At 40.7% G+C, this 17,025-nt stretch overlaps 1 long non-coding RNA gene across 1 annotated transcript in view; it reads left to right on the forward strand.

The window, feature by feature from the left end:
• The window catches only part of LOC139158998 (uncharacterized), a 35,556-nt gene extending 19,089 nt beyond the window's left edge, over nt 1–16,467 (forward strand). The window contains exons 2-3 of the long non-coding RNA XR_011557790.1: nt 14,261–14,554; nt 15,429–16,467. This is a non-coding gene — a long non-coding RNA (uncharacterized lncRNA). The remainder of the gene's footprint in view (nt 1–14,260; nt 14,555–15,428) is intronic.
• The last annotated feature ends 558 nt before the right edge of the window (nt 16,468–17,025 follow it).

A 17,025-nucleotide genomic window follows, 5' to 3' on the forward strand; every position in this document is an offset into this window, starting at 1 on the left:
ACAATCAAGCTGATGGGTTCCACAGTATGATTCCTGCACCAACAGAAATCAGATGAGACAGTCCCTCAAGAGTCTGGATCCATGTCATGAAGGGCTTTAAAGACGATTAAAAACACCTTGAATTGTACCTGAAAGTACCTGAATACTTTTCTAGGAGAAAAATCTGGAACAAAACATCACCTTTTAATGAAACCTGCTGATATACCAGCTATCCAGCAGCAGACAGGTGTTTTTTTTTACATTAGAAAAATCAAGCTCCTATTCCCTCAACATGCATTGTGACGTTACAAAATTCCAGGAAGTATTTTCCTGGCAGATGAAGCAGTCAATTCACTGTCCTGTTTGCCAAGAATGGGATCGAATTGTAGATGTCATAGTTTACATTGCTGCTTTTTAAAATTATTCTCTAGGATCAAGTTGCCCAGGTCATCATTATTATTTTTTTTAAATGGCTCTATACTCTATTGGTTGTTATTGCACTGCTGTACTGATAATATTGCTTGAATATGCAACCTTATATTATTTGAATATGCAGTTTACTGTTAAGCCACTAATTATAAATTTTTAAAGAGCTGGCAGCAGGGCTTCCTAGAATTAATATTTAGATTTTCAACATCATCAGGTTAATTTGCCATGAAAAATTACAAGAGCTACAACTATGATAGTACTGTACTAATAATTCCTTACTCTCCTTCCTTCCACAAATTAGTATGTTTAAAAGAGTATGTATAGTGACTGCAATCTTTTCCATGGACCATAGTCTGCCCAGTCTGTAAAGTGATTTCTATAAGTCCATAATATCCAAAACCTGAGCAGTTCAAACAAACAAGAGCATGGGTAAGTCTATAATTCTGCTTTAACACCAAATAAGAAAGTCCTGAGATAAAACTTTGTTGTTTGCAGAACATGCTATGTTTACCTTATCCTCAGTCAGTTTCTGTCATTAAGCAGCACATTGTATTGCACTCCGTAAATCTTTGAACAAAATTTTATTTAAAAATGCAAAGAGTTCTATTTTTTCAGAAACTTTGCAGAAAAGTTGCTGCACTGTAGCTTTGAAATGCCCATTTCTAGCAATCCTGATGCATTGTTAGGAGTTTTGAGCAGGTCAATAAAGTGAAGACTGTCCCTGCAGCACATTTTTAAAAGAGTCCATTGCTGTAGCGGGAAATGCAACAACATGCACAAATTCATTTGCAGTGGAGTCATTCCTGGAAGAGCCAGCTCTTCCAGTAACTTCTTCGCCAGTGATGCTTTTTAACCATATTTTCCTTTTATGGAGTCATTGGAGAACCAAAAAAGAACTTAATAATAATTACAGGCATAGCTCAGATCTTTTTATATATGTTACTTGATCTGATTGTTTGAGCTGCTAAAAAGGGGGAAAAAAGAAAAATGAGAAAAAGTGTAGAGGCTTTTAGATTTTGGTCATGTGCCCTAATGTTTCAAATTTGTGACTTTAAAGATCTTATTCCAACAATTGCCTTTCTCTTGCCTTCCCGTTTATGCATATAACCCCACTTTTACCTATTTAGAAAAAGGAGAAAAAAGTAAAAGGCCCAAGAGATGAAAGATGGTGAAAGTACAAAAGAAAAGGCAAATTACGATGGGATTAATTATTCATTCTCTTGTTCAGCGATTTACCTTCCCTCCCCCGGCGTCATCTTTACTTGGATTACTGTCATTATTTTTAGAAAGGATAGAAATAGGACATTAACAGACCCAGCTATGGTATACCTCAGACTATGAATTACATTCACTCTTTATTTTAGGATATATCAGATTAGTGTCATCCGGGAAGCCAGAGGACTAAATAACTAGAGCCACATTCTCAAACTAGCAGCTATTCAAGCAGATGAAGCTTCAATTGCATTTGTCAACATACTAAAGGCAAGTTAATGGTGGATTATGCTTCCATAAAATACTATAGTACAAGAATATAGATGAATCCTCCTGTCATACAGTTTCTCCCATTGCGATCTGTGTATAAAGAGATCATAATGTGCCTCTTCTAATAATTTCCGTATATTTGAAGTTTAGCTCTGCTGAAACATTTGCTTCTTTTGATAGCCTGGTCCTAGAAGCTCGTGCAAAGAAACAGAATTTGACGTAGGAGTCTGCTTTAGCATAAATTTAAAAATATAGCTCAAGGGACAATGTATCTTGAGGACCAATCCTTGCTACTGCTGTGCTAGTAATCCCATTTCCCAAAGGTTACAGATGTATTGTGTGGGTGGAATTGGCAACACTGAGACTTTATGGGTGCTGCTTTACCAGAAATTGTTTCCTATAGGACTTTTTAAAATTTCCTCTCCGTTACAAATGGCAAAACACCTTGAATTATGCTTCTACTGAGATAGCAGGATGTCTATAGGCAAGTGGAATGTGTTCATTCATCATTCCACTTGCCTATAGACATCCTTATATAGAGTGAAATATAATATGGGTTCATCAGAAGTAAGATAAACCAGGATTGTATAAAATATTTGTTTATCATGTGTATTCAGTAGTAATTCCCAATAACAGAGATACTGGGGTGGGGAGGGAGAGGAGGCGTGTGCCATTCATTGGAACATATTTTATCCTCTGTCAATAGTTCCAAGAGGTCCTAGGAATGATAATATAAAATTTCAGAGAATGTGACTTAATCAAAAGGTTGCACATTAATTAGTACTTGCTGAGATCAAGTAAAAGCAGTCATACTTTCTGAGTAGTTTTGCAGTAAGTCATGAAATGAATAGGAGTATGCCTTTCAATAGACATACAGTGATCCCCCGCTCGTTGCGAGGGTTCCGTTCCAGGACCTCCCGCAACGAGCGGGTTTTCGCAAAGTAGCGCTGCGGAAGTAAAAACACCATCTGCGCATGTGCAGATGGTGTTTTTACTCCCGCAGCACTAGCGAGGAGCCGAAGATTGGGGGCGGCGCGGCTGTTTTAAAATGTCGCCGCCGGCATGGGGGGCTTCCTAGCAGCCCCCCAAACCCGGGTTGGGGGTCCGGGGGGTGCTGGCAAGCCCCCCATGCTGGCGGCGACATTTTAAAACAGCCGCGCCGCGCTGGCTGTCGGCGCTTTTGAGCTGAGTCCCGGAGCGAATTCGCTCCAGGACTCAGCTCAAAAGCGCCGACAGCCAGCGCCAGAGAACGGCTTGTCCGCGCTGGCTGTCGCCGCTTTCGAGCTGAGTCCTGGAGCGAATTCGCTCCGGGACTCAGCTCAAAAGCGCCGACAGCCAGCGCCAGCGAACGGCTTGTCCACGCTGGCTGTCGCCGCTTTTGAGCTGAGTCCCGGAGCGAATTTGCTCCGGGACTCAGCTCAAAAGCGCCGACAGCCAGCGTCAGCGAACGGCTTCTCCGCGCTGGCTGTCGCCGCTTTCGAGCTGAGTCCCGGAGCAAATTCGCTCCGGGACTCAGCTCGAAAGCGGCGAGAATGAACGGCGTGGGCGGGCGAAGGGCGGGCGGCAGCGAGGAGTTTGCGTGGACGGTGGGGAAACTCCTTGCTGATGCCCGCCGCTCGCCCTCCTGCCAGCAAGAGGGGGAAGACCCAGGGAAGCCGCCCAGCAGCTGATCTGCCGGGCGCCATCTACGCATGCGTGCCCATAGAAAAAAAGGGCACACATGCGCAGATGGTGTTTTGACTTCCGGGTTGAAAAATCGCAAATTACCCTGTTCGCAATGGTCGGGGACACAATAACCGGGGTATTACTGTATTTTGTTTTGTCAGCGTTAGCATAGATTGATTCCCCTGGACCGTTTCTGCTTTATGTATGGTTTATATGAGATGTATGATTGCTTTTTATATGAAGGGTTTTTAAATTGTTTTAATTATTGGATTTGTATTGTTTTGCTGTTGTGAGGCGCTCCGAGTCTTCAGAGAGGGGCGGCATACAAATCTAATAAATAAATAAATACTTGTGCAGAATGCAGCTGCGAGAGCTATCATGAGCTTCCCTAAATATGCCCATGTTACACCAACACTCCGTAGTCTGCATTGGTTGCTGATCGGTTTCCGGTCACAATTCAAAGTGTTGGTTATGACCTATAAAGCCCTTCATGGCATCGGGCCAGAATATCTCCGGGACCGTCTTCTGCCGCACGAATCCCAGCGACCGGTTAGGTCCCACAGAGTTGGCCTTCTCTGGGTCCCATTGACTAAACAATGTCATCTGGCGGGACCCAGGGGAAGAGCCTTCTCTATGGCGGCCCCGACCCTCTGGAACCAACTCCCCCCAGATATTAGAGTTGCCCCCACCCTCCTTGCCTTTCGTAAGCTCCTTAAAACCCACCTCTGTCGTCAGTCATGGGGGAATTGAGATATTCCCTTCCCCCTAGGCTTACAAAATTTATGCATTCCTATAGTGTTCTTGCGGATTTAAATAGTAAGGATGTTGGAGATATTAGCAAGGTCCCTCAGGCAGAGAATGAGGGGATGTTCAAAGGGGAAGTTGTCGTAAATGTCACCAAACCATCAAGTACAGTTAGTAGAAATAAAAAGAGGACACATTTTCTTGTGGGTGATTCGACCGTTAGAGGTGTTGATTTGGGACAGAGCAAGGATGTGGTTAAGGTGCTGAGGTGTCTCCCAGGGGCCACTGCCAGCAGGGACAGGAGGCGGATTACAAACATTGTTAAGACTGTGAGTAAAGGTAATAACGTTGATGTGGTGGTGCATCTTGGCACAAATGATTTGTCCCAGAGAAATGTTAATGTAGTAAAAAGAGATTTTCAATGTCTAAGTGTGGAGCTGGGTAAAATAACTGATTCAGTGACTTTCTCAGAGGTGTTACCGGTTTGTGGCCAAGAGGATAAAACAACGTGTATCAGAGAGTTTAATGTGTGGTTAAGGCAGTGGTGTAAAGCTGAAGGTTTTGGCTATGTAAGTCATGATGTCAGTAGGTGGTCTAATAGGGAGTTGTTTAAGAGGGATGGTTTGCATCCATCATACAGAGGTACCCAGGTGCTCGGTGAGGAATTCAGAACTTTTTTGGACAGGCATTTAAACTAGGTAAAGGGGACAGAGATGTAACTGATGTGGGTGATTTCTGTCCCCGACCAATGAGGATAAAGCAGTTTTTGGAAGCTTATGAAAAGGGAGCTGCAAATAATATAGATGTAGTTGTTGATGATAAGGGGCAAACTAATAACGAAAATAATGTTCTTCGGGTAATGTGCACAAATGCTCGAAGCTTGAGCAACAAGCTCTGTGAATTAATGGCCATAATATCTAGAGATAATTTGGACCTGGTTGCCATAACTGAGACATGGTTTAAGGATTCTAATGAATGGGAAATATCCATACCAGGATATACACTGTATAGGAAGGATAGAATAGAGAGAAGGGGAGGTGGAGTAGCCATTTATATTAAAGAAAGTCTAAAAACAACACTAATTCAAAATACGTGTCAAGATCTAGAGACTCTCTGGATTTGCATGCAAAATAAAGAAGGTTCTGTCATTAGAATTGGGGTGATCTATAGGCCTCCAGGGCAATCCGAGGAATATGACAACAAGATGGTGGATGAAATTACCCAAATGGCAGTAAAGGGAGATATTGTGGTTATGGGTGATTTCAACATGCCTGATGTTGACTGGAATATCCCCAGTGCCCTTACATGCAAAAGTAAGAATATAGTAGAGGCCTTTACAGGAGCAGCTCTGGCACAGCTGGTTAAGACACCAACTAGAGGGGAGAATATTCTAGATTTAGTTTTTACGAATGGGAATTGGGTTTCAGATGTCAAGGTGGGAGAAACTTTAGGTTGCAGTGACCATCTATGTTTGTGGTTTGATGTAAAAACTCATTGTGAGCAATCCTATAATGCAACCAAAGTATTGGATTTCAGAAAAACAAATTTTAATGCAATGGGAGAATATTTAGATAATGAATTAAAGGGGAGGGATAAAATGGCAGGAGCGAGCATCCAGTGGACTGTATTAAAAAAGGCCATCTTAAAAGCCACTGGACTGTATGTAAGACAAATAACTAAAGGTAAAAGGAAGAAGAAACCGCTATGGTTTAGCAATGATGTAAGGGCTATAGTCAATGAAAAAAAGGCTGCCTATAGGAGGTATAAAGAGTCTGGAAGTATAGCTGATAGGGAGGTATATAAAATGAGACAGAAGGAGGCGAAACAGATAATATATGCTGCTAAAGCCTCAAAAGAGGAAGAAATTGCCAAATCTGTAAAGAAGGGGGATAAAACCTTCTTCAGATATATTAATGATAAGAAGAAGAAAAACTGCGGCATCACGAAGCTTAGTACCGGGAATAATACATGCATTAATGGGAATAAGGAGATCGCTGACCATTTTAATAGCTACTTCTGTTCAGTTTTCTCAAAAGACACCTTACAAAATAATACTATAGAGGGATATAGCATTGCTTCCAGCTGTACGGATTCAGCTCCAGTGATCTTAGAAGCCGATGTCTTAGAAGAACTTGAACGATTAAAGATAAATAAGGCAATGGGTCCAGATGGCATCCACCCCAGAGTTCTTAAAGAACTCAGATCTGTCATTGCTACCCCCCTGACTGATTTGTTTAACCAATCCTTGTTAACAGGAGAAGTTCCTGAGGATTGGAGAATGGCCAGTGTTGTGCCTATTCACAAGAAGGGCAGTAGAGAAGAAGCTGGTAACTACAGGCCAGTTAGCTTGACATCAGTTGTAGTTAAAATGATGGAGACTCTACTCAAAAAGAGGATAAATCAGCACCTAAAAAACAATAACTTATTAGACCCAAATCAGCATGGCTTTACTGAAGGCAAATCATGTCAGACTACTCTCATTGATTTCTTTGACTATGTCACAAAGGTGTTGGATGAAGGTGGTGCCGTGGATATTGCCTACCTGGACTTCAGCAAAGCCTTTGATACTGTTCCACATAAAGAGCTGATAGATAAATTAGTGAAGATTGGACTTAATCCCTGGATAGTTCAATGGATTTGCAGCTGGCTGAAGCGTAGACATCAGAGAGTTATTGTTAATGGCGAGTATTCTGAGCAGAGTCAGGTTACAAGCGGTGTGCCACAAGGATCTGTTCTGGGTCCTATTCTTTTTAATATATTTGTGAGTGACATAGGGGAAGGTTTGGTAGGGAAGGTTTGCCTATTTGCCGATGACTCTAAAGTGTGCAATAGGGTTGATATTCCTGGAGGCGTCTGTAATATGGTAAATGATTTAGCTTTACTAGATAAATGGTCTAAGCAATGGAAACTGCAGTTTAATGTTTCCAAATGTAAAATAATGCACTTGGGGAAAAGGAATCCTCAATCTGAGTATTGTATTGGCAGTTCAGTGTTGGCAAATACTTCAAAAGAAAAGGATTTAGGGGTAGTGATTTCTGACAGTCTCAAAATGGGTGAACAGTGCAGTCAGGCGGTAGGAAAAGCAAGTAGGATGCTTGGCTGCATAGCTAGAGGTATAACAAGCAGGAAGAGGGAGATTATGATCCCACTATATAGAATGCTGGTGAGACCACATTTGGAATACTGTGTTCAGTTCTGGAGACCTCACCTACAAAAAGATATTGACAAAATTGAACGGGTCCAAAGACGGGCTACAAGAATGGTGGAAGGTCTTAAGCATAAAACGTATCAGGAAAGACTTAATGAACTCAATCTGTATAGTCTGGAGGACAGAAGGAAAAGGGGGGACATGATCGAAACATTTAAATATATTAAAGGGTTAAATAAGGTCCAGGAGGGAAGTGTTTTTAATAGGAAAGTGAACACAAGAACAAGGGGACACAATCTGAAGTTAGTTGGGGGAAAGATCAAAAGCAACATGAGAAAATATTATTTTACTGAAAGAGTAGTAGATCCTTGGAACAAACTTCCAGCAGATGTGGTAGATAAATCCACAGTAACTGAATTTAAACATGCCTGGGATAAACATATATCCATCCTAAGATAAAATACAGAAAATAGTATAAGGGCAGACTAGATGGACCATGAGGTCTTTTTCTGCCGTCAGACTTCTATGTTTCTATGTTTCTATGCATGGTATGTTTGTATGTATGATTGGTTTCTTAAATTGGGGTTTTTAAACTACTTTTAATATTAGATTTGTTTATATTGTTTTTTTACTGTTGTTAGCCGCCCTAAGTCTACGGAGAGGGGCGGCAAATAAATAAATAAATAAATAAATAAATAAATAAATAAATAAATAAATAAATAAATAAATAAATAAATAAATAAATAAATAAATAAATAAATAAATAAATAAATAAATAAATAAATAAATAAATAAATAAATAAATAAATAAATAAATAAATAAATAAATAAATAAATAAATAAATAAACAAACAAACAAACAAACAAACAAACAAACAAACAGCATTGCTTGTATACTGCACGAGTCAAAAAGAGGGCGGGTAAAATATTTACTGACCCCTCACATCCTGGACACAAATTGTCTCAACTCCTACCTCAAAACATCGCTACAGAGCACTGCACACCAAGACAACTAGACACAAGAACAGTTTTTTCCCGAACGCCATCACTCTACTAAACAAATAATTCCCTCAACACTGTCAGACTTTCTACTAAATCTGCACTTCTGTTCTACTAGTTTTTCTCACCATTCCTATCACCCATTTCCTCCCATGTTGACTGTATGACTGTAACTTGTTGCGTATATCCTAAGATTTTTATTAATATTGCTTCTTCACTGCTTATTTGACCCCTATGACAATCATTAAGTGTTGTACCACATGATTCTTGACAAATGTATATTTTATTTTATGTACACTGAGAGCATATGCACCAAGACAAATTCCTTGTGTGTCCAATCACACTTGGCCAATAAAAATTCTATTCTATTCTATTCTATTCTATTCTATTCTATTCTATTCTATTCTATATAAAGCTAATCCTGAATCAGAAGAACTAAGGTATTATTAAATGTACAGTATGTTTAATAATATATTTTTCCATTAATCAGTAATGCCACTTCCACTAAGATAACATTGTACATTCTGGTTCTTTTCCTCATGCTCCTTCTAGTATACTATAATAAATGAATGATAGGCTGAAGGAGGCTTCTCTGCATGGGCAAAAACTTTGCATGTTTCAGGTTTGGTCTGGACTTTCAAATCCGTCACTTGTGATAGAAGTCATGCAGGCGAGCATTTGGTGAAAGGTTATACTTCTCCATGCAAGTGTATTCTGAATATGATTGTTTGTACAGTTAAACACACACACACAAAATATATCTCAGTGGGGTTGTTGTGCAAGTGAAGAACAACATAGAAAAAGGTTTGTGCTCCTTGGAAACAGTTCTTTGTAACGGGAATTCACAGATGAAATTACTAGTGTGATGTTACCCTGCAGCTGTGACTGTAATTAAACATCCTATTATAATGGCTCATGACATGAGTCATCCCTTTCCACACATTAGAATTGCCCCTATCTTTCCATCAGCATATTAAAGTTCAAAATGCATATTAAAATGCAATACGCAAAATGTTGAAGTTGTGTCTGCTTATATTCCTTCTTAAATTAGTCTCAAATTCCCTCCCTGAGAATATTGTATGCAGTCTTCTCCAGTCCCCTGTTTCATAACTCCCCCTCTCTTGAATTAGTCAACATGTTGAGGCTTCAGATCAGGCTCTCCCTCCACTCTGCTATAGGGAAGAAATATCCCATTAGGACTTTTTCCCCCCTTCCCTTAAAGGTATTTTGTGTTTCTGCCAACATTACATTCCTGCCAAATCTGTTAATATCTCTTTTGCTTGTAATTGAGTGGTGCTATTTTGGCCATTTTGAGCAATGAAAATAGAAGGAACTGCTGTGAATCAAATCTTGTTTCTTTTGCTTACTAAATGGAATTCTGATCTCTTCAGGTTCCTATATCCATCGCTGCAAAAGTGTTTCCCTTATCGGGATTAGTAGAGAGTTTTTCTTTGAAGAGCTTCACCAATGTTATATTTCCTCAAAATACAACTTCCAAGTTCACTTTGTCAAGGTGCCTTTACATTTACTGGTAGGTTTCCTTCTCAAAATGATGGCTCCATAACTTACTTCCAGGGGTGGGTTGCTAGGTGGAATGCTAAATTGGGCTTGCCACTGCAGATCATAGGTGCTTCCAGGGCCAGTGCAATTTTGCTTCTGCACCTGTGGAAATAGCAAAATGACGCACGTAGCCACAGGTGTGCCCATGTTTCGGTGAGGGTCTTTTGCTTTTGCGCATGCCGAAACATGGGCCCACCTGCAGCTCTGTGTGCAATTTTGCTATCTCCACAGGTACAGAAGCAAAATCACGCTGGCCCTGAAAGCACTCATGAGCGACCACGGCGAGCCCAATTTAACAATCTGGCTAGAGCCTACCCCTGCTTCTCACCTTCTCCAAACATTATTAGAAAACCTATTATTACACTTTATTACTTTATCATCAGGCACTCTAAGTTCATTTGTCATCTAAATCAGGGGTCTCTGAGCTTTGCAACTTTAAGGCATGTGGACTTCAACTCCCAGAATTCCCCAGCCAACAACAGTGGCTGAAGAATTCTGGAAGTCCACAAGTCTTAAAATTTCCAAGTTTAAAGACTTCTGATCTACATCATACCAGTTTCTCAGTTTTGATGGAAACCTACCTATGCTCTTGTCTAGCATATAGATGCCAGGATATATCTAGCAACTAATGTATCTCAATTTTTCTACTCAAATGATGGTAGCTATAGAGAGATGGAGCCCTTCATATCATTTCTCATTGTGGTATTGACTAGATTACATTCCTTTATTCTAGTCATACTTTGATAGATATGTCTCTGGGGAGCATGTCTGAGCAAAATGTCTTGGAGAATATCTATAGCATTTGATGCATCCTGAATCAGTCAGTTGTCTGGCTGTGATGTTCAGTTCTTCATAATGACCTCTGAATTTTACTATAGTAATGCAGAATTCAAGAAGCAAAATGATGAGTAATAAATGTTCAAGAGCAGTTCTTGATTCAGTGGACATGGAATACACTCTGTGGTTTCCCTTCCTCTGCATTGACTAGGAACACACAAATTCATTATTTCCTAAAACCATGCCATTCTGTTATTGCTCGAATAAGTTTATAATTTTTAAAAATGATTTTAATGTAGATTTTTAAAATAATGTATATAAAGCATTTTTTTTCCAAATGATATACTTTTTAAAGTACAGTAGTATCGCTACTTACACGAACTTTTTGAGATACGAACCAGGGGGTTTAAGATTTTTTTACCTCTTCTCACAAACAATTTTCCACTTACAAACCTGAGCTGGCGGCACTGGGTTGCTCCACCTCTGGACTTTTATTACTGGCCAAAGTGCCTGTCATTCTGCTGCAGGGATTTCCCTTTGCTTCCCCCTGCTTGCTGGCACCGCTGGGATGCTCTACTTCCAGACATCCATTGCTCGTCAGAGCACCTGTCATTCTGCTGCAGGGTTCTCCCTTTGCTTCCTTCTGCTTGCCAGCACCACTGGGATGCTCTGCCTCCAGACTTCTGTTGCTGGCCAAAATGCCTGTCATTCTGCTGCAGGGATTCCCCTTTGCTTCCTCCCACTGGGAAATCCCAGCATTTCATGCTTGCCGTCCGTCCGAAGCGTCTGTCATTCTGCTGCAGGGATTCCCCTTTGCTTCCTCCCACTGGGAAATCCCAGCATTTCATGCTTGCCGTCCGTCCGAAGCGCCTGTCATTCTGCTGCAGGGATTTCCCTTTGCTTCCCCCAGTGGGGGGAAGCAAAGGGGGATTACTGCAGCAGATTGACAGGAGCTTCAGCCAGCAATGGAAGTCTGGAGGCGGAGCATCCCAGCAGTGCCAGCAAGCAGGAGGAAGCAAAAGGGAATCCCTGCAGTAGAATGACAGGTGCTTCGGATGGATGGCAAGCATGAAATGCAGGAATTCCCAGCGGGGGGAAGCAAAGGGGCATCCCTGCAGCAGAATGACAGGTGCTTCAGCCAGCAATGGAAGTCCAGAGGTGGAGCATCCCAGTGGTGCCAGCAAGTGGGAGGAAGCAAAGGGGGATCCCTGCAGCAGAATGACAGGCACTTCAGCCAGCAATGGAAGTCCGGAGGCGGAGCATCCCAGGAGCACCAGCAAACAGGAGGAAGCAAACAGTGAGTGTTGGGATGGGTTTGCATGAATTATTTCCTTTTACATTGATTCCTATGGGAAAATTGATTCTTCTTACAAACTTTTCTACTTATGAACCTGGTCACGGAACAAATAATGTTTGTAAGTAGAGGTATCACTGTATGCTTTCCTCAGTATGTGAATTTCAAAACACAATGAATTTGCATGTATCATATTTGACCAATATCTGGCAGACACAATGATAATTTTATAGCTATACAGTGATCCCTCGATTAGCACGGTCTCGATTAGTGCGAAACGCTACAACACGGTTTTTCACAAAATATTAATTAAAAAATACTCCACGGTTTTTTTGCTATACCACGGTTTTTCCCACCCGATGACGTCATACGTCATCACCAAGAGTCACTTCTCTGTCTCTTTCTCTTTCTTTCCTGTCACTATGCTTCAATCATTTTCTCATTTCTCTTTTTTCTCCCCTTTTTTCTATCATTTCTCTCTCTCTTTCTTCCTCTCTCACACTCTCTTCCTCCCTTCTCTCTCCCCCCCTCCACTTGCCCACGAGAAGAAAAAAAGCAACCTCTGCCGGGCAGCTCCCCTTGTGCCCCCGCTTTGTGCCTGCCTCTTTTGGGGATTTTTTTTTCTTTTCTTTTTTGCGCTGGCGGCGGGAGCTTTTGGGGAGGGCTCTGCCGGGAAGGCCTCTCAGCTGCAGAGCCAAATGGGGGCGGAGGCAACAGCGGAGCCTGGCGCTGGGGCCATGCGAGGCTGTTCATCCAGGGGGGCTTGGACTGGCAAGTCGCCCTCCTTTCTCTCTCTTTCTCAAGATCGCTTGCCGCTTGCCTATTGCAGCGAAGGAGGCGAAGCAAGGCTCCAAGCTGCAAAGCGGCAAGCGGCAAGCGATCTTGGGGTTTCCCCTTTGCCTGGGCGGCGGGAAGACCAAGGGAAGGTTCCTTCAGCCGCCCAACACCTGATCCGCTCCACAGCGCGGCAGCAGCGAGGAGCCGAAGATGGGGTTTCCCCTTTGCCTTTACCCCATCTTCGGCTCCTCGCTGCTTCCGCGCTGCGGAGCAGATCAGCTGTTGGGCGGCTGAAGGAACCTTCCCCTGGTCTTCCCCGCCGCCCACACGCAAACTCCACCATCTGCGCATGTGCGGCCATGAAAAAAATGGCACGCATGCGTAGATGGTGTTTTTACTTCCGCATCCAGTATAACGCGGAAATCGGTTAGCGCGGGAGGTCTTGGAACGTAACCCCCGCGCTAACCGAGGGATCACTGTATCCTTAAATGCTTATTAATTTGAGACATTGATATGTTTTTTCTTAAATATAACTCATAAAGAATCCTAAGTTTCCTGTGACAGACACATTAGGTGTATTCAAAAGTAAGGGTGGACATAAGCACAAAGCAAATGTACTTCCAATTCATTTTAATTCTTCTTATGCTGTTTGCATTCCATTCTACTTAACTATGGTTCACTGGAAATCACTGTCATAAATTTCCAGTCATTGAAATTTCCTCCTATATGGAAGAAGAAATATAGATAGTCCTCATTTAGTGAATACAATTGGGATTGCCAATTCAATTATTGAGCTAAGTAGTAGATGAATGAATTATGACTGTGCTCACAATCTTACTTTAGCTTTACTTTACAGATCTGCAAAGGTAAAAAAAAAGTGAGGATTGGTGACAGAGTTACATTTTCAGCACTGTCATAATTGCAAATGGTTACCAAATAAGGCATTATTAATGAGGATTATTGACAATCACACAAGGCCATTGATATTGTATTCTGAATAAAAACTTGCAGACTTGATCCCTGACATGCTTCAGCAACTAAATAAATGATAAGCTACACCTCATCTTTCAGCCTGTGAAATAGCTGCATTTCTCTTTTAAACTTTATGTTATTTTCCATCACTTTAATAATTCATCAAGAGTTTTGACTTTTGTTCAATTTATGCATTAGCCATATACCTAAGTAATTGTAAGAAATCCCCCCATCTCATCATTAATAAAAATGCTGAACCAAATTGGAATCAGGATGGAACCTTGTAGCTTCCCACTTAACATCTCCTCCAGCTTGCTGGGGAATGGTTGATGAACATTTTTTCAATGCAACTTTAGAGCCATATTCTAATTGTCCTAATTCACCTAATTGTAATGACTGCCACGCCAACCAATACTTTGTATCTCTCTTCCAAGGGGACATCTGGTTTGTAACCAGAGTGGTACAGCTGTGATTAGTGGGGCTCCACAAAGTTCAGATGATTTCTGGCTGCCGAGAGATTTTTTGGAGCCAAACATAACCTTGTAGGGATGGCAAGAAAGGAAGGGCTCCTGCAGATTACAAGTAGACAGTGGTCCACTTTGCTGGATCCAGGAAAATCTTCCTGACAGGTGGAGAAGAAGATGGCCATTAATAGTCTAACCAGAGCTCTGACAGCTGGAAAAACAAGCATGAAGAAAAGCAGAAAAGAAACAGTGTATTGGATTGAGGTAAGTATTGCATAATTTCTACCCAGAACCTAAACCAAATTCAAATATAAACTATTTTTGTGTAGAAGGGAGACTCCAGAGAGAAAGAGGGAGGGAATAATAATAATAATAATAATAATAATAATAATAATAATAATAATAATTAATAATTAATAATAATAATTAATTAATAATAATAATAATAATAATAATAATAATAATAATAATAATAATAATAATAATAATTTAGATTTGTATGCCGCTCCTCTCTGGGGACCTGGGGCAGCTCGATACAATACAAATACAAATCTAATATTAAGAAAAAAACTAAATTAAAAACCCGCTATCATTAAAAAACAATCAAGCTAGACAATCACACCACATTCAAGTCCTACTAGTCACAAGAGGGGGGCATTAATCCTCCCATTCCTGGTCTTCAACATCTTGCAGAAGGCGAGGAGGGTGGAGGCAGTTCGAATCTCCGGGGGGAGTTGATTCCAGAGGGCTGGGGCTGCCACAGAGAAGGCTCTTACCCTAGGTCCCACCAGGCTACATTGTTTAGTCAACGGGACCTGGAGATGGCCAACTCTGTGGGACCTAACCGGTCGCTGGGATTCGTGCGGCAGAAGGCAGTCCCATAGGTATTCTGGTCCGATGCCATGTAGGACTTTATAGGTCATTAACAACACTTTGAATTGTGACCATAAACTAATCGGCAACCATGCAGGCAGCGGAGTGCTGACAAGACATGGGTGTATCTAGGAAGGCCCATGATTGCTCATGTGGCCACTTTCTGCATGATCTGAAGTTTCTGAACACTCTTCAGAGGTAACCCCATGTAGAGAGCGTTGCAGTAGTTGAGCCTCAAGGTGATTGTTATTCTTTCCCCCTCCAGAAGCAGCGAATGAAATTTGGAGTACATTACACAACCACTGGAAGTGGAAGTGAAGCAAGTAAATAACTATTGTTAACTTGAAGAAAAAGACTGGACTGAGTACCTTAATAAGATATTTCTAAAGGTATAGATATGATATATTTCTTTTGAGCTATTTTTCTCTCAAGGGATACTTTACATTGTTAACTTGAGAGAAGAGTTTTCTTTGTTATTGATCTTATGAAAGCCACTTCATGAGGTTCTTCGTGCAAAGGACTAGCAGCCTTTTGTTGTTGAGAGCACACTTAACCATTGCTGAAAAACTGAAGACTACAGTGAATAAGACAAATGTTCCAAAGTAGGCAGATATGTGTCGTTAAGATGTACTGTATTTAATAGGATAGTATTTGTCTTCCTTTTAAAATAATTCACTTTGCATTTAAATTGTGAAACCTCCTGAGCACAGATAAAATGTATAAAGTGTTATTGAATTCAACAAACCTGTACCAGTAAATGACATAATTTATTTTAATTTTTACAAAGGCAAGTCACTTTGGGAATCTGAGTTACTAAAACAACTATCAACAACATTATGCCCTCTAGGTGCGTTAAACTTCAGTTACCAGAATTCCTACACATGCATTACTTTTATCAGAACTACATGTGCATTACTTTTATCAGGGTTCTTCAGTCACACTGCTTTGGAAATTGTCTGTGCATTATTTGGGATACATAAAAAGTAGGTGTTCCGATTTTAAATGATGTTTCTTTCAGATGGCCTAGATAAAGCATGTAAATATACATTCCCATTGTGGTATATCAGACACCATATTCAACAACATATCAGTCACCATTATTTCAAAACAGTGAATTGAGAAAAGATTTGGATTTGTTTTGACCACCTGTCCCCGCTGAAGATCAGCAGCTGTTTTTCCTGTGGTGATGTGAGTTGTATATACTGTATACAATATATCCTTGTTTGAAATTTGCTAGCTCTAGGAATCTTCTGTTTATATCATACTGGTTCTTGTCTATTACTATTGTACAGAAATCTACTTATAATGAGTCCTGATATTAAAAATAATAATTAAGAATATAGAATTACAAGTGCTCGGATACTTTGATATGAGAATTATCTTAAGGTTGATAATAGTAGGTAATGTAGATTTATACTTATTTTAGCACATCCATCTTTCTTCTATGACAAAATACAAGATAACATACATAAGATGCCCAGGTAGATTCTTGTCCAGACCAGTTTAAATTCAGTAAAATTGCTACCTCATACTTTTCATCAATCCCTTGGTATTTTAATATTTGTTTAGATATTGTAGCTGATTTAGGCTACTTGGTATTCTCTACATGTTTTTGACTTTACTCCCATCAATCACAGTCAACAGAGTTAACAAGACTCAAAATCATTTGGATTGTCCTATGCAGAGATTTATTTTATTTATTTATTCAATTTTTATGCCGCCCTTCTCCTTAGACTCAAGGTGGCTTACAATATATTAGCAATAGCACTTTTTAACAGAGCCAACATATTGCCCCCACAATCCGGGTCCTCATTTTACCCACCTTGGAAGGATGAGTCAACCTTGAGCCGGTGATGGGTTCT

This window comes from Erythrolamprus reginae, chromosome 2 (genome assembly GCF_031021105.1).
Source record: "Erythrolamprus reginae isolate rEryReg1 chromosome 2, rEryReg1.hap1, whole genome shotgun sequence".
In the NCBI taxonomy this organism is placed as follows: Eukaryota; Metazoa; Chordata; class Lepidosauria; order Squamata; family Dipsadidae; genus Erythrolamprus; species Erythrolamprus reginae.